The sequence below is a fragment of the Aphelocoma coerulescens genome, chromosome 2 (assembly GCF_041296385.1).
Source record: "Aphelocoma coerulescens isolate FSJ_1873_10779 chromosome 2, UR_Acoe_1.0, whole genome shotgun sequence".
Lineage (NCBI taxonomy): Eukaryota > Metazoa > Chordata > Aves > Passeriformes > Corvidae > Aphelocoma > Aphelocoma coerulescens.
The window spans coordinates 118,179,572-118,192,020 of record NC_091015.1 but is presented as its reverse complement, the minus strand read 5'-3'; the positions used below and the strand labels follow the sequence as shown (position 1 = coordinate 118,192,020).

At 38.4% G+C, this 12,449-nt stretch overlaps 1 long non-coding RNA gene across 1 annotated transcript; it reads left to right on the top strand.

Annotated features, from left to right (window-relative positions):
• The first annotated feature begins 790 nt into the window (after positions 1–790).
• LOC138105885 (uncharacterized) lies at positions 791–10,037 on the top strand. Its single transcript, XR_011148767.1, has 3 exons — positions 791–1,052; positions 1,406–1,524; positions 9,590–10,037. It is a non-coding gene; the product is annotated as an uncharacterized lncRNA (long non-coding RNA).
• Positions 10,038–12,449: the final 2,412 nt, after the last annotated feature.

The following is a 12,449-nucleotide window of genomic DNA, read 5'->3' as shown; positions in this document are numbered from 1 at the left end:
AGCTAGTTAAAAACTGATCTACAGGATAGCAAAAATAATACAAGAGCAAGCAGCTGGTAGGGAAGAAGGTAGAGCAAGGTCACTGCTTGTTTGTTCATTTATGTAATGCACAACACGAATTGTAGCATTTAAGTAATGTGCAGCTTGAGTTTGCCAGCCTGAAAGAAATCTCCACAAGTTCCTTGTTCCCCTCTTCATGCTATTATTCTGCTTGAGAATACTTTCAGGAATTAGTTTCTGTTACTCAGATAGTCTTAATTTTAGAATTTTCCTAACTGTAAAGCAATTAATTTTAAAGAAATTTTGATACTTATTTCATCTACCAGAATTTTTTTAGATCTTTTGAACTTTAAATATTACATGCATTTTATTCATGTCTTTGTTGACTAGGCAGGGATTGCTGTTGTTTTGGTTGGTTGATTTTGTTGGTTTTTTTTTGTTTTGTTTTCCTTGATGTCAAACCAGCTTTTGTCTGTAAAAATGGCTTTAGAGAATTTCAGAAAAGTAGTGATAGGTCTCAGCTATTACCAAATCTTCCTGCCAACCTGAGGGGAGATGTTTTTAGTTCTCGTAAGTTCTTATAAGGAACAAAATCCCTTTATGCTCCCACTTGAACACTTATAAGGATTTGCAGAAACTTAAATGAATAAGCAGTTGAGTGGCTGATGGAAAGAAATAATTAACAGTTCAAGTTTCAAATGAGCCCACCTGTCAGGGGAGCTCTGCAGGAAATTGCCCTCAATTTTCATATAGGACTTTGGCAAGAAAGTAGCAGGTGACTCATGAGAAAAGTCTTTTGTGAGTCTGCTATCTCGTGGCAGGCTAGGGGTAAGAAATAAACAGAGTCTTGTGAAGAATTGTGTAGAGAATTAGATGTGGAATAAGAAACTTGAATTTCTTTTCAATGATGAGAAAAATTCCTTGGAAAATTAAAAACTCAACATGAGCCAAAGAATAGGTAAAAATCCTTATTTCAGTGATTCCATCTAAATATACTGAAGCAAAAATTGGGTAAGCACTTGAAAAAACAGATAACCGGCTAATTGAAATAGGTAAGTTTTGGACTAAGATATTTTCCTTAAAGGCAGAAAGCCAGAGTGAATTATAAAATGGATCTAAGAAAATAATCACCAGAAAAATATTAATGCTTTATATATTTAGATACTACAAAACATACCAAACCTAGGGCACTTACAAGTCTCAGGTTACCCTTAAAAAGGTTTGTCTGTCCCAGCTGATGGTCTGTTGGATTGATGCACCTAAAAGTGAAGATTTTTTCAGCTTCAGCTGCTTTTCAGCTTTTTTTTTACTATGTTTTCCTTAGATTTTGAACTACACAATGTATTCAGACAGTATATCCCTGTGCAATACATGAATATATTCTAGCAGTTATGTTTATAAACAGATGCAAGTGTCTGGCAGCATGGATCATTATTTGGGGGCTCAGATGTTATTAATTAACACCAGGAATGTTGTGAAATAAGCTTGAAGTCAGACCTCCCTCCTCCTGATGCAGTGTGAATGGTAAGTACTCTTCCTTTCAAATCATAATGGAACTCTTTCTCTTACTATGATTTGAAGCAGTATAAATAATCAGCTAGTCATTAGTGCAAATAAGTATGGATGCTAAAAATCCATAGAAAATCCTGAAGAATGCCACTGTTTTTTTTCTCTTGCTGTCAGATTTCATTTGCAGAAGGTTGCAAGGCCTCAGACTTGCTGAACAAAATCAGTACCTAAAATATCTTCCAAAAAAGTTATAGTTTTATTGTCCTTTCCCTCTCCCTCACCCACCCCAGTACTTCATGCTCTGTTTATTTTCTTTCTTTTTATTTACTATTTTGTAGGTAATGGGACCTGACAGAGATTCTCCATTCAGCTTCTACCAAATTTATGGCTATTTACCTATTCTGTCAACAGATAAGGGGGGATTGCTCTATGTAGACAAGAAACCATAGCATAGGGTCAGACTAAAGACTTGTCTAGCCTTGTATCCTACACTTTGGTGAGGCTCTTTGGCAAGGAGTTGAAGATATGGGTGCAATACTGTGTCCCTTTCAGGCTCCAGCAAACAGCTGTCAGGGTCTGCTTGAACTGGTTTCAAATTGTAATTATCAAACAGCCTGAAGGATGTATTTTCCACAAGTCTTTCAGCACTCTTTTATTAGTTTGGCCTCAATGTGGCACTATTATGTTCCAAACCTGATTGGCATGCAGCGTGTTTAAAAGAATAATTAACAATAAGTGAATTTTACTTTTTTTTTCTTATTTTTTAAAATTTTAATCCTGGTAGGAGGTACAAATAAGGGATAATTTCTCACTATTTTTCATATGTAGATTTTGTCAATCTGGGTTGCTTTCTAAATTAACAACTATTATTTTTGTCTCTCTTCACTCAAACTGTTTTCTCCATGTCCCTCATAATGTTTGTTGCCCTTTTCTTACTGTTGTGAATGTCTACTATCTGCTTTTCAAGATGGAATAGGTGGAATTCCATTATTGCAAAATGTGCACCCTCCAGAACACCAAGTTTGATTTTTATCCCCCATCCCTTATCCACACTGACTTGAAGCTCTTTGTAGCAATTACAACTTCAGAGCCCATTTGCTGCACAGAGCCAAGGATGCTTTGCTCTGGGTGAATTTCTTTGTGTTTGCTGTTCCTGAGTGGGATCTCTGGCCTTTCCTTTTTGGGCTCTCCCTCTCGCTAGTGGTGCTGTGTGAATGTGGCAAGGAGACGAGAAGCAACCTCTTGTGGCAAAAGATCTTCAGGGCTCTGCAGTCTTCAGTGTTCAAGAATAAGAAGCAATTAGAACAGTTCCCTGTAGTAGACCAATTCTACTCATCCATACAATCTTTTCCTATCAAGTACTACCTGTCAGGAAGGTTTGAAAGTTCCTGAATATCCCCTGATATAGAAATGGGCTGTTTTGCTCTACCTTCCTCTCCTGAACTCCCGAGAAGCTGTCTGTCAGGACAGCTGCATCTGAATTTGAAAAGCACAAAAATTAACATGACATCACTGTATGAACGAGGACCTCTTCTGGTTGTTTCCATGAGCTTTCCCCATTAAGAGACACACTGAAAATATCTGGGTCAGAAAAGTGCAATTGAAGATAACACTGCGTACCAGAATGATACTATAATAATCCTGTTCCCTGTTGTCACGCTGTTAAAATGGTTGGGTGAGCAGCCTCTATGGTCTGCATATTTAATATGCTTAGTTTTCAAGGCACTTTGTATTTTGCTGCTTGTTATAACAGCTCAGATCTTACTTTCTTCACTAGGTGTTATTGTAATAGCTGACATAAGGCAGTCACTGTGCAGAACACTTCTGGAATTCAAAGGCAGTGACCTATGAAAGCGAGATAGCTGTGGCCTCCTAAGAGATAAAAACAAAACCAAACCTCATGTCTTGTGTATTAGCTACCACACCTTACGTTGTTTTAAAAATTTTGCAGAATGTAAATATGTGCAAGCTTGTGTAAAGCAACAGAACAGAATAAATTTGCATTGTCCAAGGCATCAGTAGAAAGTAAAAAACACTTTTGTCCTAAAATAGAGCTATTTATGAAAGTAAGAGGAGCAGGATTTTGCCCATTATTTATGTCTTCAGCAACTCCACAGAGCATGCATCTGCTACAGATTATTCAGAAATTGTTAGTATAATTTAGTTGGACACTCTACTGGCCTCGTGACAGATGGTGGCATGAGAGAGGGGCATTTAAATGACTTGCTTTCCCTGTGCAGGCAAAGCAACCTGTGTTTAAGGAGCTCCATTTCAGAAACTCATGAGTTTTTAGCCTGAGTGTGAGGATTCTCTGATGAGTTACTGTTTCTTTCCCCCTGGCTAGAGATTGATTCGTACACTGAACACTTCTCCTTTATGAAAGTTAAAGGTACCAATTTCCTTTCAAAGAGTGAATCACGCAGAACTTAATTTTCTCATTTTACTGACTATTATTGTAGTTTCCTATTAACACTGCTTGAGCACACAAAGGCTTCAGCCAGGTTTTGAATTTTTTTTGTGCTGGACACCATATAGACTTGATGAGAAGGAGCTTTTGTCTGGAAAAACACAATGAGGTCACATAATAAAAGGATATTTTTATTCTGTTTATTCTCCAACACTCTTTTGAAAAAACCATCTACTGTGTATGGCAAGGGAGTGATTGGTCATTTCCCATCAATATAAATTTCAGTTAAAAATGCAAGTAGTGAAATCTGTTTCTGAATAATAAATATTAATGAGGCTCCAAATGGCACGTGGTAGCAAACAATCAGTTACAAGTTATTTGCTTCTTCCTTAATTACAGAGAAGTCAGGATTGCAGATTCAACTTGTAGCTCACAAACTAAGTCATTCCTCTGCTGAGGCTTCCAATAATAGTTGGTGAAACACTCCAGTTTCTCCCCAGCTGGTCGTTTTACAATGATAGCACAGCATTAGCATCAATGGATTAGTATTTTTATTAGACAGTTGCAAATATTTTGCCCATATGGATCATTAAGCTACTGTGAGCTGGGGAGAACTTGTTCTGCAGTCAGAGGTTCGTGAAGCATCACTCTGTACCCAGACTTAGTCCCTGAAAAATGTAAGAGGGAATAGAAGTTACATTGGAATTCCATTGCAGAACTTTGCTTTTGAGCAGGTTTTCTGATTTCAGCTTTCTGAGTTTGTAGTCTTCGTTACTTTAAATTAAATTTAGTCAGGCTTTACATCCCTGTTCGATTGCATTATTTATGGGCAGATGACAGGAAGGTAGCTGGGGAGATAGAAGGAATGAAAAGCCATTTCCAAGTAAGAATAGTAAGGAACAGACTAGAAACAAAAAAATTATGCTGAAAATGACTGAAAAGGAGAAATGTGGGCATGATCTGCAGTAAACTCTCATAGAGGAAGTAAAGTCCAGTCAGAAGTGCTTGACTTAGAGACTGGGGCTTTTTGCTATTTATTGCCTCTACATCTGAACTCTTCTTCAGAAATCATGCTTGCTTCTGCCTTTCCCATTCTGCTACTTTGCCCACAAAAACGGGGTTTATCTGTGGCCTCTATTATTAGTGGGGGAAGCATTGGTTCAAGTTAGTTTTGCAGGCACCAGAAAGGAGGATGCTGATAGACAAGAAGTCTGGTAGAAACCAGTCCAGCAGAGCTAACCTTTAAGTGCTCAGATTTTTTTTTTCTGTTGGAGTCATTATTTCTTTAAAATTCCAAATTTGTTAACTTGGCATGCCAAACAAGACAAAGCATTTATTTTCCTAGGAATAGTTTTACATATTGATTAGATCTTCCATATTTTACCACTCTACTTGTCAAGAGTTTGTGTATGTGTTTATGCACACACATGCATAAGTGTGTGTCTAAATTTTGGCAAAGCTACTCAAAGATGGGCTGCAGCTTGAACAGCTGCAAAGTCTCTGAACACTGGAATTATTCATAGCACATAAAGGAAGCAAACCTCTTGAAAATAGTTCAAACATAACACAATTATGGGAAGATCAGACTCAAATTTTTATTTGAATGAACCAGCTCCTGAAGGAGTCTGTAAAATGGGAACATGGGTAAATGGAATTATTGCATAGTCCTTTTTACATTAAAACAAGAGACCATAATATGGCAAAAAAAAGAGCTGAACACAGAGAGCTGCGTGCAAAATTTATCTGTTTACTTTCTCTCTGGTGGTGTAAAACCAGGAATGCTGAGTAGTGGCTGAATAAACAGTACAATATTATTGGGATGACACTCTGCAGGCCAAAGTCCTCAATGTATAGAAAGGTCTGAAAGCACATGCATGGTTCAACTGTGTCTGTTTTTTGCTGGGGCCTACAGACTTACTTACATCTTAATGACACACTAATTCACAAATCATCCTTTTGGACACAGGGATTAAGCCAGAGGGTGTCTATAATCCTGAAAAGACTATATCTAAATCTAATGCTCTTGCATAGGTTTTGTGTAGTCAGATTTTTGTGTGCTCCAATGCTTTTTACACTTTAAAAGATAATGTGAATTCTCAAAGTACAGAGGTCAAACATTCAAAAAGGAAGATGCCTTCTGTGTTAAAAGTTATTGACTTGCTACGGGTTATGCTGTTGTCCACAACTCAAGTGTTTGTATTCACCCCATTGGGTAGGAAGTGACAACTCTCAGAACAAAATAACACTTATGAATATATTTTATTCATAGGGAATTCACATGTTCAATTCTGGTATGCCTCAGGCAGTCAGCTGGAGTGCAAAATGAGTTTTCTGTGGCTTCCCCTTACACCTGTTGTTGCAGATAGCAGCATGTTCTTTCCCAACGATACCAGCTAGCAATATTTCTGATCAGGCTTTCCATTCCCATGAGCATTTTCTGTTCATTTAGGCTGGGTGAGATACAGACTAAAATACTTATTCAACCCATGAACTCAGATGTGTCTTTAGAAATATGGTGGGTGAGAGAGAGTGTGTGACACTGTTGTGAAAGGAGCAAGAGACACAGAGAGAGCTGAAAGTTATCACATAGTTCTTTGTATATATTGTGCCATCAGAGTACAAAACAGAGCACACTACAAAATCCTCAGCCAAAACTTCTCACATTGGAGCAAGAAAAAGATACTTTTTTGCCTGCTGTGCAATTGAACTGTGGAACACTTTGACATGAAAATTTTTGGGAGCTATAAGAGAAAGTACATTAAAAAATAACTAAAAAGGATAAAGAAAATATTACCTGTTGGTTGCCTTTTTGTGTGCAGCGATCCAGATGTGACTTTTGGTTCAGAATAACTGTTCTGCTAAACACCTTCTTAGCATCTAGCAATCAGTTCTAAGGACTGGTTGATAGATGTAAAGAACGTGTTTAGCAGAACAGCTATTCTGCTTTACTTATTTTTAAAAAAAACCCTTTGAGATATGCCTCCTGGAAGATGAAATTCAAAGATGATTGTCTGGTCCTTCCAGAAACCAGTCCCCCCAGTGTCTTATCTGATTTTAATGAGCTAGCTGCTGCTGAAGATTTCACTTCATTTTTATGTAATTGTTTCTTAAGCTTTGAGCCACTCCTGTACAAAGGTCCAGTGATGGCAGGGGGCTCGTTCCAGCCACTTGCTTGATCCAATGTCAAGTACAAGACTGAGTGCTTGATATTTCCCTGAACATCTGCTATTGGCTGCTGCTGGAGTTAGCAGTGAAAGTCTGTTCTGTTTGTTCCAGACCTTGATTAACAACACAGAGGTCTGAATACATACATCTGGTTTATAATTTTAGACAGTTTAGTTTTAAGAGGATTTTTAAAATTTTTAATAGTGATTTAGTGGGCTTGCAGTGGAAGGAGGGAACACAACTCTTTTTTCATAAATGTGAAATTATTTAGAAGGTATTAAAATGTGTTGTCATTGGGGAGTAATAACTGAATAACCCCTTAATTCAGGTAGGAAATCACCTCTGGATAGCAACTGTGTGGACATCAACTTGTCCCGCTCAAAGCACAGTCAGTTTAGAGCAGGTGCTCTGTGTTTTGAATAAATTTAAGGACAGAGCTTCCGCAGATTTTGCAGGCAACAAGAAACTGCATTTGTCCAATGTTATGATGTCAAAATCTCTTAATATCTAATTGGACAAATGCATGGTGCTGACATGTTTAGCCTGTGTTCCATGAGACCTGCATGTCCTTTTCTGTGAAGTTGCTCTTCAGCCAACTGCTCCCCACTCTCTACTGTTGCATGGCCTGATTGTTTCCACAGGGCAGGATGTTGCATTGGCCTTTGCTGTACTTCCCAATGTTGCTGTCAGCCCACCACTTCAGCCCCCTGAGATCCTTCTGCATAGCAGCCCTGCCTATCACAGCTAATATTGCAGTGTACAAAAAGCACTAGATGAATTACATTAGGTAAATGTTTGAAATATTTTAATGAATAAACCAAAAATGTATACTGGTGTGGGTTTCGTGGGGAAAGAAAATGTGAATACTCTGTTTTTTTTAAACTACCTTTGCACTGGGGGACCAGTGAATGCACCAGCCTCTTTCCAGCCCTGGTCCAGGTATTTTGGATGGGAAGAGGAATAGGATTCTTTTAATGAGACACCTAGGACTGTTGCATATTTCACACTCCCTGTGGTATGTAAATATATAATAGCTGGAACATATCAGGAGCTGCTTCCAATGTCTTACTACGTTCAAGGTTAAGAGCATGATTCAGAAACTCAGCAGATGCTGTGACTCAAGCAACTGCTGATGTACTTGGCAGTATGTCTGTATGTGCAAACACTAAGAAGTACATTTTCATTTCAGTATACATGGAGATTAGACATGCAATTCCTGTTACCTACCAGAAAATGGTATCCTAATTCTCCATACACTAGCCAGGAACTGAGAAGACTTATGAGCCCAACCAGTGAAAAATGTGTTTCAGTTACCATTATAATGTCACATACCCTAGATCTTAGAAGGCATAATAAAAAACATTACTTGTAAGCTGCCCTCTTTAAAACCTAATCATATAAAAGTGTGTGAAGAGGGCTGCAGTGGGTCAGAGTATGGCCTATTGGCCTAAATACAGTGCCTGTGGCAGCAAACATATAAGAAATTTGAGGCAGTCACTCTGCAGTCAATAACCTTCAGTAGGTTTCCTTTTCCATGATCCTGGACATGGTTCTCCTCTTGATCAATGGAAATTCTTAACATTTACAACAACTAGTGACAAGAAGTTACTGACTCTGATTACACTTAGTTTATGAAGAACCATCTCTCTTTCTTTCTCATCCCTCACCTCTTTGACACTTCCTAGTTCATGTCTAAGAAGCAACAGTGAATTGCCAGACCACCTCAGAGAAACTGAAGTGACCTCATTCTGTATCTTCTGCTTTGCCTTTTCATCCATCCTGCATAATGGTCTTGATCAGTCCTCTTATTTCTGAGCTATGGGCACAGGGAGCTTCTTCTCTCACAGGTTTTGTTTTGTATTTCTATTTGAGCCATCTTTTATTAATAGAAAAGTTAACAGGTTATACATAACAGTGGCCACAACAGAGAAGAAAAGCATGTGCAATCAGAAATGTTTTAATTTGTTGTGTTAGCAGGCTAGAAACACACCCACACAGGGCCCCAAAAAGGCAGAGAAGCAATCTCATGATTCAATACAAAAACAATTCCTGTGTGGCTCACTCAGGTTCCTGGTATCTACCCTCAGAAATGGGAACACCATGTGCAGTGTTATGTTGCTGTGGTAATACAGCAGGACTCAATACTTGGTAGGACTCAAGTGCCACATGTGTTGTGGACATTTGCATCAGAGTCAGCTAAACTCAGTGCTAAATTCAGGTAATTTCTTCATGGAAGCAAGAGTGCAAGTGCAGAATAAGGGTTAGGTTTCTTGAAAGTGCTTTGAATTTACTGATATTTTGGATGCATTTGAATCACTGGGATAGCTCTGTTTTGTTTTGCATTGACAGTTTTAGGGAACTTTAGTGAAAAAACCTACTCTGCTGTCCTTTCAGGTTTTTGCTACTACCTACAGAGGTAAAGTATCATGTACCTTTTGGCCTAGTCTTTGTGTTATTTCCTACTACTCTTGTGCTAATACAGGTATTTATCCTATTTTTATGTCACAGTGAGAAATTTTTCTGGGCTATGAGCTATCAAAAATGAAGAAAAGGATCCGGATGTCTGGTCCCAAGAGCAGCACTGGAAAAGGACCAGTCCTGACAGCAGTGTCACCTGAGCACTCATACCATAAGAGATGTACCATTGCATTAAATGAATGGACAATACTTCTTTGGCTAAAAGGCTATTAAGTTTAGAAAAGAAAACCATGATGTAATGTTAGCTGTACACCGAGTTTGAAGCTAAAGCCACAAAATTACATGTTTTTTAATGTAGAGTAAAATAAGGCATCAATAAATGCTCCAGGCTTTATAAAGTGGCAACATACCTCATGTGGCTTTTACACATTTCTGTCAAAGGTATAACTCACATCATTCTCCTCTGATACAAATTAAAAAGAACGTTAGCAAGCAATTTGTTAAAACCATAGTTACACACATACGAGTGAGAGTGAGATTAGGCAACTCATAATTAATATGAATCTAAAAGCATAATTCAATCATGAAGAAATAAGTCTGGCTTCCAGGGAAAACTGCCTTAGAGTCTTTGACAAAATTGTTCATACACATGTCAAGAGTCAAAGTTGTTGATATGGTAGACCTAGGAACTATGCTGAGTTATATTTCCCTGTGCAAGACCTCTTGATGTGAAAGATCAGGAGAAGGCAAATCCTGGGTAATGCACTGTGCACCCAGGCAGTGCTACCTTCTCCCCAGTCCAATGGGAGCTGGATTTGAGAGCCTGGACCCTGGCTACAAAGAAAGGAAAAAGCATAGTACATGTTGTAGTCTGGACAGACCAGATAATGCTAGCCACTGAGAAGAGCAGAGAAAACCGGTGGTTTTGGGAGTATTAGCTGAATCATTCACAGTCCTGGGAAAGAGAGCACATGGCAGGAAGAACACCAGGAGGAAAGTCGAATTAAATACGACATACAGATGAAGGCATGAATAATGGTTTATTTGAAACACTAACAAGGTGTAGTTGAGAGTATTCTAGCCTAGCATTTTTTTCATAAAGGATTGCCTTTTCCTCTTGTATTTCATTTTGCCCTTTTTGGTAGAGATTATTCTTTTGTGTAGCGCTTCATGAGGGAATAAAACCCCAGTCAGATCTGAGAGGCTGCCTAGATTTCAATCTGTTAACAATGTTACAGCTAATACTGGTTTTAGTGGGAAGGTAAACTCTGTTCTCTGTTCTAGGTTCTTCTTCCAAAAATGTAAATATATAGGAATAAAATTCAACCAGCGTGGATCCCTATGTGGGTGTTCGTATGTCTGAGCCATTTGCATTATTTGCCTAGTGATAGTCTGTTACATGAGGTTTTTTTCTCATCTTTCTGCCAGAGATTCAGGTATAATATACAGATTTGTGATCATCTCTGATAAGAGTATGAAACTGTGAGTAAAATAATACTTTTAAAAACACTTTGCTTAAGTTTTAGTGAATGGTTTTTACGAGACAATGTAGTCTAAATATTATCTTTTGAAAAATTAATGCAGTGCACAGCAGCCAAACAAACACAGGTGTGTTTTATTAAAAAACCCTAAGCAAGACTGACAGTAGAGTAAAATTTACAATTGCACAAGTTATGCCCACTTCTTTCAGTATATTAACTTCATGATTCCAATTGTTGAAGCACTCTGAAAATTAAAAATATGTGTGAAAATGTCCAATAATGTCTTTAATGCTGTGATATTACCGCTGAAGCCACTGCACCTCATAAGGAGGTATTTGATTGCCTCCAACCTCTCTTGCTACTGCCAGGGGCTGAATGGGAAATGGAGCAGCTATCTACAATCCTCCCTAGAGTAAAGGCTTCCTCAGGGAGCACCTGCTCCACCACTGCTGCAGCTCTTTTCCCTTTTTGGGTTATCCTGACACACACCCTGGGCTGGGGCTGTATGGGTTTGGGGCTGGCTGGCTTGCAGACCTGAGGACACTGACTCCAGCTCAAGGGAGCATTTGTGCTGCTCTGGGGCATGGGGGCTGCATGTGAAAACTAGTGGTGAGGAATAGGTGATGGCTCTGGACAGGATTCCCCACTACACTGAGTGATAATTCGTGGACAACTTGGGCATGAAATCTTATCTTCAAGCTAGACTGGAATTTTCTCAAGCTGGGTGTGTCTGGCTTGTTTGGCAACTAAGCATGGATATTGCAATTCTGGATAAGAATTTTAAAAGCTCTCCCTAAATCATATGTTTCTAGTAGGAACTCTTTGGCTTGTATGGAGATTGATGAGGAAGTTACAGCATTTCAAATGTTATCCAAAGGACACCAGAAAATGGGCAAAGGTAATGTGAAACTCTCCCAGGCATAAACAGATGGACTATTGTACTACAGATGCTGCTGGAAGGTTGCATCAAGACAAAAATAAGTTCTGTCAGTTTTCTTTTTACTTGCTATTGCTAATTATAAGACTTATTTCCCTAATTCTGGCAGAAAAAGGTATGTATTTAACCTGACAAGATTCATGGTGAATAGATGAATTTGTTTTCATATTCCATATGCCATTTTTCATAGACATGGGAATATGAAAACGCAGAAAACAGTGAGAGAATGATGCAGCAGAATATGATGTAATTTTTCTATTTTTGTGAACTTCGTACACTTTAAGGGAGGATGAGTCTATAAATGTAGCTGTTCCACTGCCTTGAAATCTGGCACACAGCCTGCTGAAAGCTATTCAGATTTAGCTCCTACATTTATGTTTTTGTTCTTCTCAGGAAATAATTGAGCTTTCAAACTATTGACAGGAGAGTGCTATTTTTCAAAATTAAAAAAAAAAAAAATTAGATGATCTTGAAAACATAATGTTGGCCAGAAAAGCAAAGAGGAAAGATGCATTGCAAAACAAGGTCAAAG